Raw genomic sequence first — 14,864 nt, forward strand, 5'->3', positions numbered from 1 at the left:
TAATAATAATAATCCATTTATTTTATATAGCGCCTTATCACATGCTCAAAGCGCTTTACAAAAACAATTAACATAGAAACAAACAGACAAACTATCCTGACGGAAAAGCGGCGAATACACAACGCCAGCGGAAGTTTTGCTATCAACAGAAGTTTAAAAAGAATGGATAAATTGGATAAAAAAGTTAAAAAACTGGAAGTTAAGACTGCAGATACTACTGAAAGAGTGAATAAGATCGAAGACAACTTAAATGCATGGATAACAGAAAGGAAACAGATATTTGAAAAACTGGACTTGTTGGAGAATACTAGTAGACGAAACAATATAAAGATTGTTGGTCTTGAAGAAGGCGAAGAGGGAGAAGACCCAATAGAATTCTTTCAAAACTGGATTCCGAATATTTTGGAAATGGAAAAAGGTGAAATTGAAATTGAAAGGGCACATAGGGCATTAAGACCAATTCCAAAACAGGGTCAGTATCCGAGATCAATTCTCATAAAATTATTGAGATATCAGGATAAAGAAAGAATTTTGAAGGCGGCTGTACAATGCAAAAAGAATTCTACTCCTCTGAAAAGTGGAGAGAATAATCTTTTTTTCTATCCGGATATAAGTTATGAGCTTCTAAATAGAAGGAAGGAATTTAACCCTGCGAAAAAAGCCCTGTGGCAAAAAGGGTATCGATTTTACCTGCGATACCCTGCAACATTGAAAATTTTTATGGAAAAAGAAGGGAACAAATTTTTTACTGATCACAAGGAAGCTGAGGAATTTGCTTTTAAACTTCCAAAGGCTCAACAGATACAAGAAGATTGACAAGGAGACATGGACTGAAATGGATATGAACGGAGAGAAGATAAAAGATATGAAACGTAAAGAGTTAATGAAAAATGATTGGGAGAAAAGGTTATGCTAGTTCGGGGGGGGTGGAGAACCACCAATTGATGACTGCGGGATTCATGTGTGTATTCATGGCGTGTGTCATGACCCGTAAAATGGAGGGAGGTAATGCTGTTTTCTTTTTTATAAACAGCATTAGTAGGGGGTTATTTTGGGTTTCTTTAACTATTCCTTTTTCTTTTTCTTTTTCTTTTTCTTCTTTTGACCTGGATGTTGGGGGGGGGATGTACAGCAACATGATGAAGTTTAAGGAAACTCCCCAAAGAACCATGAGAAACGAGGTGTTAAGTAATGTTATAGATAGGAGTAATTTTGTTAAGAATAATGGTTAAATTACTGAACTTTTTGAGTTTTAATGTTAATGGGTTAAATGGACCGATAAAAAGGAAGAGAATTTTAACACATATGAAAAAATTGGAAGTGGATATAGCTTTCTTACAAGAAACACATCTAACGGAAAAAGAACATCAAAAGTTAAAGAGAGATTGGGTAGGAAGTATGGTAGCATCTTCTTTTAATTCAAAAGCAAGAGGGGTTGCGATCCTATTTAAGAAAACGCTACCAATTAAGATACAAAATATTGTAAGTGACCCAGTAGGTAGATTTATAATTGTACATTGTCAAATTTTCTCAGAATTGTGGACTTTAATGAATATATATGCACCGAATACAGATGATGAGAAGTTTGTGCAGGATACTTTTCTAAATCTAGCGGAAGCACATGAAAATATATTGATAGGGGGAGATTTCAATTTTTGTTTAGATCCAGTAATGGATAGATCATCAAGGACAACGACAAGGACAAGAGCAGCGAAGACAACCTTGAATTTAATGGAAAGTTTAAATTTAATAGATGTTTGGAGGGAAAGCCATCCCAAGGAAAGAGATTACTCTTTTTATTCCAATAGACATGATACATACTCTAGAATAGATCTATTTTTGATTTCAGCTCAATTAAGCGGTAGAATAATACAAATAGATTACAAGGCTAGATTGTTATCGGATCACTCACCATTATTAATGAAAATTACGATGCCAGATAAAGAACAGTCAGTGTATAGATGGAGACTCAACTCTTTACTATTGAAAAGGCAAGACTTTTGTGATTTTATTCGAGGACAAATTGAATTATATTTGGAAACAAATTTAAATTCAGTGGATGATAAATTTATTGTATGGGATGCAATGAAGGCCTATTTGAGAGGCCAAATTATAAGCTACTCATCTAAGATAAAGAAAGACTATATGAAGGAATCTGAAAGATTAGAAAAAGAAATCACCGTATTAGAAAAAGAATTACAGAGAACTTCTTCAGATACAAAAAAAACACAACTTGCAAATAAAAAAATTCAATACAATACTTTACATACTCACAGAACAGAAAAACTAATATTACGAACTAACCAAAGATATTATGAATTAGGAGAAAGAGCGCACAAGGTATTGGCATGGCAACTGAAAGAAGAACAAATATCAAGAACAATAAATTCAATTAGAACAGATCAGAACATTATTACTTATAAACCGAGAGAAATCAATGATGTATTTAAGCAATTCTACACTAATCTGTACCATTCTGAATCTGAAAAGGATGAAATTAAGTTAAATGATTTTTTATCCAAGATACAATTACCAACAATCTCTAATGAGGAGCAGATGGGACTAAATGCCTCCTTTACTTTGAGAGAGGTGGAGGAAGTATTATATTCTTTACCAAGTAATAAATCTCCAGGGGAAGATGGTTTCCCGCCTGAGTTCTATAAAAAATTTAAAGATTTGTTGTTACCACTATTTATGGAAGTGATACATCAAGCGGAAAAAAATTCTACATTACCAGACTCCTTCTCACTGGCAATTATAACCGTAATTTAAAAAAAAGGGAAAGACCCATTAAATGCATCTTCTTATAGACCAATATCATTGTTGAATGCAGATTATAAAATAGTGGCTAAACTTTTAGCAAGGAGATTGCCAGAATATTTACCGAAGCTGGTTAAAGAGGACCAAACTGGATTTGTCAAAAAAAGGAAAATATCTGATAATGTAGCAAGATTTATAAGTATTTTACATTTAGCACAGAAAAGAAAGGAACTGAGCGTAGCAGTTGCTTTAGATGCGGAAAAGGCGTTTGACAGGTTAGAATGGGATTTTTTATTTAAAGTATTAGAGAAGTATGGATTAGGAAAGGGTTTTATTAACTGGGTAAAAGCTCTTTATAAACAACCTAAAGCCAAAGTGGTGACAAATGGCCAATCCTCTCAATCATTTAATTTGGAAAGATCTAGTAGACAGGGATGTCCCTTGTCACCGGCTTTATTTGTATTGGCCATTGAACCTCTGGCAGAGCTAATAAGATCAGATTTAGATATTAAAGGATTTAAAGTTAATCAGGAAGATCACAAAATTACTTTATTTGCAGATGATGTCTTAATTTGTCTTACTAGACCATTGGAATCCTTAAGAAAATTATATTTCAGACTGGAAGAATATGGGAAAGTATCAGGATATAAAATTAATAAAGATAAAACTGAAATAATGCCTCTTGTTGAAGGTAATTATGATCAATGTAAAAGAGAAAGTCAGTTTAAATGGCATAAAGAAGGCATTAAGTTTTTAGGAGTTAAAGTAGATAATAAGTTAAATAATTTGTATAAATTAAATTATAAACCACTAATAAAAAAAATAGATGAGGACCTGAAGAAATGGATGAATCTTCCAATTACATTGATAGGGAGAGTGAATTGTATTAAGATGAATATTTTTCCGAGGATACAGTATTTATTTTCAACACTGCCTATACCTTTGCCAAATAATTTTTGTCAAGAATTGAACAAAACTGTGAGGAATTTTCTTTGGAAACGTAAAATGCCAAGAGTGTCTCTGGAAAAGTTAACATGGAAATTTGAATTAGGTGGATTGCAATTACCAAATTTTAAAAATTATTATATGGCAGCACAAATGAGTTTTATTTCATCCTTTTATCAAGAGGGTGGAAAAACAGCATGGGTTAAAATTGAAATGGATAAAATAAAAGAGTCTTGTCCAGAAGAATTTATATATAAATGGGAAGCGAAGCTATTAGTTAAGGATAAAGAGTCACCTTTGCTAAAACATTTAGTTAATACATTGTTGAAAACAGTTAAAGTTAAGGATAAAAGATTTTTTTTAACAGCTAAAACTCCATTAGGAAAAAATGGATTATTGCCGTTTGCTTGGAATAATCAAATACTACAACTCTGGGAACAGAAGGGTATTAAAAATATAGGAGATTGCTATGAAGGGAATATCTTTTTGACATTTTCTCAATTGAGAAATAAATATCAAATTCCAGGGAAGAGTATCTTTTTCTATTACCAATTACAATCCTTTTTAAGGGAAAAGTTAGGTAATTCAATGTCTCTATTTCAGATTAAAGGAATCGAATCCTTGATTCAGGGCAAGGGAATTAAAAAAATTATATCATCAATGTATAAACTACTACAGATATCTAGTTCAAAGATAGGAATGCATAAAGCAAGACAAAGATGGGAAACAGATCTTAATATTACTATTGATGAACCAAGCTGGGAAAGACTGTGCCTAGATAGTATGAAAAATACTATTAATGTGAGATACAGCTTAGTACAGTATAATTTTTTGCAGCAATTATATTTAACCCCGGAAAAATTAAATAAATTTAAACCAAACTCATCTGAAAGGTGTTTTAGATGCAACCAAGACGTGGGCACTTTTATACACTCTACATGGGCATGTCAGAAGGTAACTCCTTTCTGGCAAGACCTAAAAAAGTTTTTAGATCAATTGATGAATAAGATCATACCAATGGATTCAAGGTTGTTTTTGCTAGGGGATACAAAAGGAATAACACCAAAGCTAAGTTTGGATAAACACCAGGAAAGATTTCTCAAAATATCGATAGCAGTAGCAAAAAAATGTGTTGCGGTTACCTGGAAAGAACAAAATGAAATAAGATTTGAAAGATGGCATGCAGAAATGCGGAGTTGTATCCCATTAGAAAAAGCAACGTACAATCTGAGAAATAGATACGACTACTTTTTGAAGGTGTGGAACCCATTCATGGCAAAGCTAGGATTAAGAATAGGAAGTATTTAACTTCAGGATTGCTTGGTTACCTAACAAGAATTTTAAAAGAAATTACTCGGAAGTGACCCCCTCGGGACTCCAGGTTTCTCTCTTTCTTTCTTTCTTTCTTCTGCTCTTTCTTTTTTTTTTTTTTTTTTTTTTTTTTTTTTTTTTCAACGGGGGGGGGGGGTGGGGGGGGGTGGGGGGAGGGGAAAAAAAAGACAGAACAATACGTGTATAATCGAAGGTATAAGTTAGTGACTATTGTTTACTATGAAATTTATAATGTATAATGTATGAGTTCTGTTAAAACTTAAATAAAATATTTAAAAAAAAAAAAAAAAAAGACCGCATGGATGAACTACAACAATTGTTCATCCCAGTTTGGCAAAAGAATAAATCAGGGAAGGGAGTGCATCCGTGGCTAACAAGGGAGATCAGGGATAGTATCAAAACAAAAAATGAATCGTACAAATTAGCAAGAAAAAGCAGCATACCAGAGGACTGGGAGAAATTCAGAGTCCAGCAGAGGAGGACAAAGGGCTTAATTAGGAAAGGGGAAATAGATTATGAAAGAAGACTGGCAGGGAACATAAAAACTGACTGCAAAAGCTTTTATAGATATGTGAAGAGAAAAAGATTAGTTAAAACAAATGTAGGTCCCTTGCAGTCAGAAACAGGTGAATTGATCATGGGGAACAAGGACATGGCAGACCAATTGAATAACTACTTTGGTTCTGTCTTCACTAAGGAAGACATAAATAATCTGCCGGAAATAGCAGGGGACCGGGGGTCAAATGAGATGGAGGAACTGAGTGAAATCCAGGTTAGTCGGGAAGTGGTGTTAGGTACATTGAATGAATTAAAGGCCGATAAATCCCCAGGGCCAGATAGGCTGCATCCCAGAGTGCTTAAGGAGGTAGCCCCAGAAATAGTGGATGCATTAGTGATAATTTTTCAAAACTCTTTAGATTCTGGAGTAATTCCTGAGGATTGGAGGGTAGCTAATGTAACCCCACTTTTCAAAAAGGGAGGGAGAGAGAAAACGGGGAATTACAGACCAGTTAGTCTAACATCGGTAGTGGGGAAAATGCTAGAGTCAGTTATTAAAGATGGGATAGCAGCACATTTGGAAAGTGGTGAAATTATTGGACAAAGTCAGCATGGATTTATGAAAGGTAAATCATATCTGACGAATCTTATGGAATTTTTCGAGGATCTAACTAGTAGAGTGGATAAGGGAGAACGAGTGGATGTGTTATATCTGGACTTCCAGAAGGCTTTCGACAAGGTCCCACATAAAAGATTAGTATGCAAACTTAAAGCACACGGTATTGTGGGTTCAGTATTGATGTGGATAGAGAACTGTCTGGCAGACAGGAAGCAAAGAGTAGGAATAAACGGGTCCTTTTCAGAATGGCAGGCAGTGACTAGTGGGGTACCGCAAGGCTCAGTGCTGGGACCCCAGTTATTTACAATATATATTAATGATTTGGACGAGGGAATTGAATGCAACATCTCCAAGTTTGCGGATGACATGAAGCTGGGGGGGCAGTGTTAGCGGTGAGGAGAATGCTAGGAGGCTGCAACGTGACTTGGATAGGTTAGGTGAGTGGGCAAATGCATGGCAGATGCAGTATAATGTGGATAAATGTGAGGTTATCCACTTTGGTGGCAAGAACAGGAATGCAGACTATTACATGAATGGTTTATTCCCAAAATGCTGGAATAACTCAGCAGGTCAGGCAGCATCTCAGGAGAGAAGGAATGGGTGACGTTTCGGGTCGAGACCCTTCTTCAGACTCCAGTATTTTGGGAATAAATCGATTTGTACCAGCATCTGCAGTTATTTTCTTATATTACCTGAATGGTGGCCGATTAAGAGAAGGGGAGATGCAACGAGACCTGGGTGTCGTGGTACACCAGTCATTGAAAGTAGGGATGCAGGTGCAGCAGGCAGTGAAGAAAGCGAATGGTATGTTGGCATTCATAGCGAGGGGATTTGAATATAGGAGCAGGGAGGTTCTGCTGCAGTTGTACAGGGCATTGGTGAGACCACACCTGGAGTATTGCCTACAGTTTTGGTCTCCTAATCTGAGGAAAGACATTCTTGCCATAGAGGGAGTACAGAGAAGGTTCACCAGATTGATTCCTGGGATGGCAGGACTTTCATATCAAGAAAGACTGGATAGACTCGGCTTGTACTCGCTGGAATTTAGAAGATTGAGGGGGATCTTATAGAAACTTACAACATTCTTAAGGGGTTGGACAGGCTAGATGCAGGAAGATTGTTCCCGATGTTGGGGAAGTCCAGAACAAGGGGTCACAGTTTAAGGATAAGGGGGAAATCTTTTAGGACCGAGATGAGAACGTTTTTTTCACACAGAGAGTGGTGAATCTGTGGAATTCTCTGTCACAGAAGGTAGTTGAGGCCAGTTCATTGGCTATATTTAAGAGGGAGTTAGATGTGGCCCTTGTGGCTAAAGGGATCAGGGGGTATGGAGAGAAGGCAGGTACGGGATACTGAGTTGGATGATCAGCAATGATCATATTGAATGGTGGTGCAGGCTCGAAGGGCCGAATGGCCTACTCCTGCACCTATTTTCTATGTTTGCAGCGGGATCTTGCTCGGTTGGCCAGGTGGCCTAAGGAATGGTTGATGGAATTTGTTCCAGAGAAGTGCGAGCTGTTGCATTGTGGGAAGTCAAACCAGGGCAGTGCCTTCACAATAAATGGCAGGGCGCTGGGAAGTGTTGGAGAGCAGTGGTATCTAGGAATGCAGGCACATCGTTCCTCGAAAGTGGCGTCACAAGTAGATTGGGTGGTCAAGAAGGCTTTTGGCGCATTGCTCTTCATCAGACAGAGAATAAAATATAGATATTGGGAAGCCATATTAAAGTTGCAGAAAACATTGGTGAGACCACATTTAGAGTATTGTGTTCAGCTTTGGTCACCCTGTTATAGGAAAGATGGTGATAAGCTGGAAAGGGTGCAGAAAAGATTTACGAAGATGTTGCCAGGACACGAGGGCCTGGGCTATAGCGAGAGGTTCAGCAGGCTCGGACTTTATTGTTTGAAGTGCATGAGGGGTGCTCTTACAGATGAGTACAAGATCGCGAGAGGGTAAATGCACAGTCTTTTATCCAGAGTAGGAGGATCGAAACCAGAGGGCATTGGTTTAAGGTTGGGGGAGGGGGGTGGTGGTTTAGTAGCATCATGAGGGGTAATATGTTTACGCATAGGGTGATGAGTGGTGGCCGGAGAACCTGTTTTCACGGTGTATGGCTCTATGATTCTATGAGTTTGAGGCGACCGCTCTGTGGACCACTTGTTCTCACCTGCAGGGGATAACCTGATCTTCCCAATGTTGCCACGTTGATTTCCCCACTTACCTCCCACTCTGTAATCTCTGTCACTGCTACAACCTTACAGGGCCGAGGACTACTTCCTCGTCTTCCGTTGGAGCAGAACGCATTTACACGATTCGCCCTTGATTACTTGAATTTCAGGCAACTCGCTCTTTCTTCCTTTCTGCATCAGAACCCGATCTTTCCCCGTACCTCTCGTTTACACTCTGGCCAATTAAACCTGTTCCCGTCTGTTAGGTCCACGCCAGACGGAACACCCTTTCCACCTCCTCACTCTGCCAGAGAATCGCCCTTGCTCTCACCCAAGCGTCGCCGATACTCTCACCAACTCATTCCTCACCCAGGTCTGATGTTTGATCCTTCATTTGGAACGTTAGCTGGTTCTCTTTCCACAGAGTCTGCCTAATTGGCTGAGTTTCCCTGGCATTTTCCATTGTCTGTTTCTTTTATTCTGCTGACGCAGAAACCCAACCCGGCGGCCTATTCCCCCATCTTACTATGAACATATCCCCACGTAGCGTGAGGGCTAATAACTGCCCCCATTTACCCATTTCACCACACCCTGTCCACATACCCCACCAACCCTCCCACGGTAATCTAACTGCACCTCAACTTTCACCTCTCTTGTTCCCGTATCTGGCAAAAGGTGCCAGTGCCATCCCAGTGCCATCCCAGTGCCATCCCAGTGCGGAAACATTGACAGTTTCTATCTCCAACTTCTGTCCGACTTGGTGAAGATTTCCAGTATTTCATGTTTTTGTTTCAAATTCACCGGGATGTTCCCTCAGACATAGAAAAATGGTGCAGGAGGAGACCATTCGGCCCTTCGTGCGAAGCGTGGTGGAGCATTTCAATGACGCAGCGACACCTGTGCCCGTTCTCCCTAGAGATACGGAGGCTAAGGAGCACCAGATAGAGGTGCACAGAGATAGGGTAGATAGGAAATCTCTCCACATTACACAGGCTGTGTCAGACGAGAGGGCAGATGCTGATTTGCAAAACAAAAACATAAAGTGCTGGAGTAACTCTGCGGGCCAGGCAGCATCCCTGGATACAGTGGATACGTGACGTTTCGTGTCTGGACCCTTCCTCGGTTTGGAAGTGGCAGATTCAAGGTGAAGAACGTTAGGTTCGGTGGGGATCTTCGACGGCATTTATTTCACCAAGAGGGCGGTTGAAACCAAGATCGCTGCCGCCTGCGGTTCCTCTTCATGTCTCTCAATGTCCTGACTGCGAACCATATCGAATGTCGATCGTTACTCGTTTTCAATCCTGGAACCATCCCTAACCATCCCTAATAGCGCTGTGGGGGCAATTTCACCAGGATGATTGCGGTGGTTGTGGAAAGTAGCTCATACCCACCTTGAGAGCTTGTGTGGGTGCTGCCTGCTGACATTCCCAGCGAGCATCTCAAGGCCTCCTGTACCGTGCAAATGACGTGCTGGGCAGTTGCTGGTGAAACGCTGGCACTGTTCCTTGCCGAAAGCAATGGGAGATGGTCATTGGCCGAGGATAGAGGGAAGTGTCAGCTGAAGCAAGAGGTTTGCCAGTGGGACGGAAAAGCAGTTAAAACTAACTGCAGCCACTGCAAGCCGATCTGGAGACTGACACCCAACAGTTGGAAGTTTGCTAAATTTAGATGGCAGTGTACGGTTCCATCCCAGCCCCGCACACCATGTTTGCCAAGTATCACTCTCTCCTTCTCTCGCACACTCACTCTCACTGTCATCCCCATTCTTCTGTCACACCCACTCACTCTCGCCGTCCCGCCAACCGGCACACTTTCCATCTCTCTCACACTCACACTCTCCGTATCTCCCACATTCACTTTCACCATCTCCTCGGCAAACAATTTCGTCATCTCTCCCACACACACTCTCTCGCTCTCTCCCACGCTTATTCTCCCCGTCCCTCGTACAAGTACACTCCCTGCAACTTCCACACTGCACACTCTCTGTCCACCCCACACTCAGTCTACCCGTCATTCCCACATTTCCTCTCACCTTCCTTCCTGCACTCACTATCTTGTTCCGTCGCACGTTCGACCCTGACGCCCCGGTCCCTAGCACATTGTATCTCCATCCCAAGCACAAACTCTCTCCCTCCACATTTACTCTCTCTGTCTCTCGGACAAGTCGGCATGGACGAATTGGGATGAAGGGCCTGTTTCCGTAGTATACGACTTTATGACTTTATCACTCCCACACATTCCCTCACTAACGCACTTACATATTCCATCTAGTCCAAAACTCTATCCGTGGAGGAAGGAACCGCAGATGCTGACTTGAACCGATAGCCACAAAAAGCTAGAGTAACTCAGCTGGTCAGCCAGCAACTCTGGAGAAGGTAGGTGACGGAGATGCTCTCTGACTCGCTCTATCTGTCTCTATCGCACTCACACTCTCCGTACAGTTGCTCTTCCCAACCGTGTCTCTTCCATTCCCCAACCGTGCCCCTCCCACAATCACTCTGCCCTCTACCACGCTCGTCTCTCACGACCACCTTATCTCTTCCACAATCACTGCTTCCGACCATATCTCTCCCACTTATTCTCTCCGACATTCACTCTCTCCGTCCAGTCTACACCACTCCTACCTATTGTATTTCTTCACACTTCATTCTCCAAACTATCCGTCCTTCCTATACTTGCTCTCCCCTTCCCTGTCGCCCCCGCAATCACTCTCTCCGTTCTTGTCCTCTCCCACACATCCTGCGTCCCTCCCATACACCCGCTCACACCCATATTCACACTCGCTGTCATTACACACATATTGTATTTGGCTCTCACACATTTATTGTCTTTTCGCATCCCACATTCACTCTCTCCCACACCAAACCTCTCCGTGCATCCCACACTCACTCTCCCTCGCTGATGCACGTACTCTCTCCATCTCCCACACACTCTCACCCTCTTTCACTGCCATATTTACTTTCTGTTGCTGTCACACTTATTCTCACCACCTCTCCCACACTTTATTTCTACCACACACTCTCTCTATCCCTCCCACACTCACTATTTTCATCCGTCCCACACTAACTCTTATGGTCTCCAATCACAATCTCCTATACTATTTCCCTGCCTCTCTTCCATAATCCTAATTGTACTCTCTCATAATCTCCAACCAGTTCAAACACACACTCTCCAGCCCACGCTCACTCTGCCCATTCATCCAATCTGCAGTGATTCACTGCCAAGAATCACTCCCGCCCTACCTCCAACGATCACTCTCTCCCACACTCGATCACCCTCTCCCACACTCGGTCCCTCCAACCCTATCACTCCAACATTTATGCTCTCCGTCTTCCCTAAATGCACTCACCCCGACCCTATGACATTCACAACCTCTATCCTTCTGACACTCAATCACTTCTCCCTCGTTCTCTCCCACACGCATGCTCGTCACGACCACACTCACTCTCTATACCACACGCCCACTGCACATTTGCCATATCTGAAAGGTCTCCCCTTTGCTAAGAATCCCTCTCCCCATCCCTCCAACGTTAATTCTCTCTGTCCCTCTCACACTCACTCACCTTCTCGCAGCCTCCCCCACGCGTATTGACTCCACATCACATGCTTACGATTCCTATCCATCCTACATTCAGAATGGCCAGCGGGAGATAAAAGATCAGATATGCAGACAAGAACCACAGGGAATCGATACGTTGGTCAAAACAAGAAGGATGCATGGGATAGAAATAGGCATCCCTGGAGGAGTTTCGGGAACTAAGGAGCAAACTCAAAAATGAGAACAGAAGGGCAAAAAGGGTCCAGGAGATTGCTTTGGCGGGTAGCATAAAAGACAATCCCAAAAGATTTTATAAATACAAGGGGGAAAAGGGTAACTAGAGAGAGAGTGAGACTTCTCAGGAATAAAAGCGGCCACCTCTGTGTGGAGCCACTCAACGAGTATTTCTCCTCTGTATTTACCGAGAAAGACATTAAACGGAGGAAATTGTAGTCACTGGAAGTGTCATGAGAGCAGCCAGGGTTACCGTCGAGGAAGTACTGAAGGTACTGTCGTGTTTGAAGGTAGACGAATCTCCGGGGCCTAGTCAGACATATCCGAAGTCATTGCGGGAAACTAGAGAGGAAATTGCGGGAGCCCTGGTTGAAATATACGAGTCGTCCTTAAATACAGGAGACTGGAGGTGGTACATTTTGTGCCTCTTTTCAAAAAGGGCTGCAGGGAAAATGCTGGGAACTATAGGCCGGTGAGCTTAACATCTGTAGTTGGTAAGTTACTGGAGAGTATTCTGATGGATAGGATATACAGGCATTTGGACGGACAAGGGCTGATTAGGGACAGTCAGCATGGTTTTGTACATGGAGGTCGTGTCTCACAAATCTGATTGATTATTTTGCAGACGTGAGCAAAAAGGTTGGTGAAGGCAGAGCTGTAGATGATGTGTACATGGACTTCAGTAAGGCATTCGGCAAGGTGCCGCATGTTAGGCTGCTCTGGAAGGTTAGATCTCATGGAATCCAAGGAAAGATAGCTGAATATATAGCAAATTGGCTCCATGGAAGGAAGCAGAGGGTGATGGTGGAAGCAGAGGCTGATTCTTCTCAGAATGGAAGCCTGACTAGTGGTGTGCTACAAGGTTCGGTCCTGGGCCGTTACTGTTTGTCATCTACATCAATGATTTGGATGAGAACATACAGGGCACGATTAGCAAGTTTGCTGATGATACAAAAGTTAGTGGTTTTTCAGGTAGTGAAGATGGTTGTGAACGATTGCAGCAGGATCTGGATCGATTGGCCAGGTGGGTGGGGGAATGGTTGATGGATTTAATACAGAAAAGTGTGAGGTGTTGCATTTTGGGACGTTGAACAAGGGCAGGACTTACACAGCAAATGGTAGGCCTCTGGGTAGTGTTGATGATCAGAGAGATCTAGGAGTACAAGTGCATGGTTCCTTGAAGGTCGAGTCGCAGATGGTCAAAGGCCTTTTGGCACTTTGGCCTTCACCAGTCAGGGTATTGAGTATAGAAGTTGGGAAGTCATGTTGCAGTTGTATAAGATGTTGGTGAGATCGCATTTAGAATATTGTGTTCAGTTCTGGGCACCTTGTTATAGGAAAGATATTGTCAAGCTTGAAAGGGTTCAGAAAAGATTTACGAGGATGTTACCAGGACGAGAGGGTGTGAGCTATAGGGCGAGGTTAAGTAGACTGGGTCTCCATTTCATGGAGCGTAGGAGGATGAGAGGAGATCACGAGAGGAATATATCGGGTAGATGGACATAGTCTTTCACACAGAGGGTGGTGGGTGTATGGAACAAGCTGCCAGCGGAGGTTGTTAAGGCTGGGACTATCCCATCGTTTAAGAAATAGTTAGACAGGTACTTGGATAGGACAAGTTTGGAGGGTTATGGACCAAGCGCAGGCAAGTGGGATTAGGGTAGCTGGGACATTGTTGCCCGGTGTGGGCGAGTTGGGTCGAGGGGCCTGTTTCCACACTGTATCACTCCATGACTCTATGACTCTGGATGTATCCTGGATGGGGATTGTAATATAATTGTATAATAGTTCCAATTGGTATATTTGTTTGTATAATATTCTGGTGGTGGGTTCTGTTTTGGTTTTATTGTATTGTATATATTATTTTAATATTTGAATAAATATTTTTTGATTTAAAAATTTTTTTTTAATTAAAAAAAATACTCTATGACTCTATGTCTCTCTGACTCTGGGACTCTATGACCCAGGGTTTTTTGTCGTGTGTGATTTTAATCTCTCCAATATTGGATTCCCAATCTCCGTAATTCCCATATTCACAGTCTCTGAATGTCCTACACTTACTCTTTGTTCACCCACACTGAATCTCTCCGTCATTGTCCTCTCATACACACTCTCCCCCCATCAATCAATCTGTATGTTCACCCACACTGAATCTCTCCGTCATTGTCCTCTCATACACACTCTCCCCATCAACCAATCTGTATGTTCACCCACACTGAATCTCTCCGTCATTGTCCTCACACACACACTCTCTCCCCATCCCTGGCACACGTCCCCGTTCTCTTCCCATTCCTTTCAATCCGATAATCACTCTGGCCAGATTCATCCTTCCTCTGCCAATAATCTTTCTCCCCATCCATCCCATGTTCATTCTCTGCTACGCCACAGCCACTCTCTTTATTTCACCAGATTCTCTCCCTTTTTCCAAGTCCCTCCAACACACTTGCTCCATTTCTCCCATTGGGTCGCCAATAATACAATCCCGTTAATTATACGCATACGCACACGCACACAGACATATCCTTCATCTCTCCCACACTCACATTTGCTCTTATTGCCACACTCACTGTAGTCCGCACGGTGACGCAACGGTAGCGTTGCCTTATAACTGCGCGGGAGACTCGGGTTCGATCCCGACTACGGGTACTGTCTGCTCGGAGTTTAACATAGAAAATAAGTGCAGGAGGAGGCCATTGGGTCCTTCGAGCCAGCACCGCCATTCATTGTGATCATGGCTGATCATCCACAATCAGTAACCTGTGCCTGCCTT

The sequence above is a fragment of the Rhinoraja longicauda genome, chromosome 24 (genome assembly GCF_053455715.1).
Source record: "Rhinoraja longicauda isolate Sanriku21f chromosome 24, sRhiLon1.1, whole genome shotgun sequence".
In the NCBI taxonomy this organism is placed as follows: Eukaryota; Metazoa; Chordata; class Chondrichthyes; order Rajiformes; family Arhynchobatidae; genus Rhinoraja; species Rhinoraja longicauda.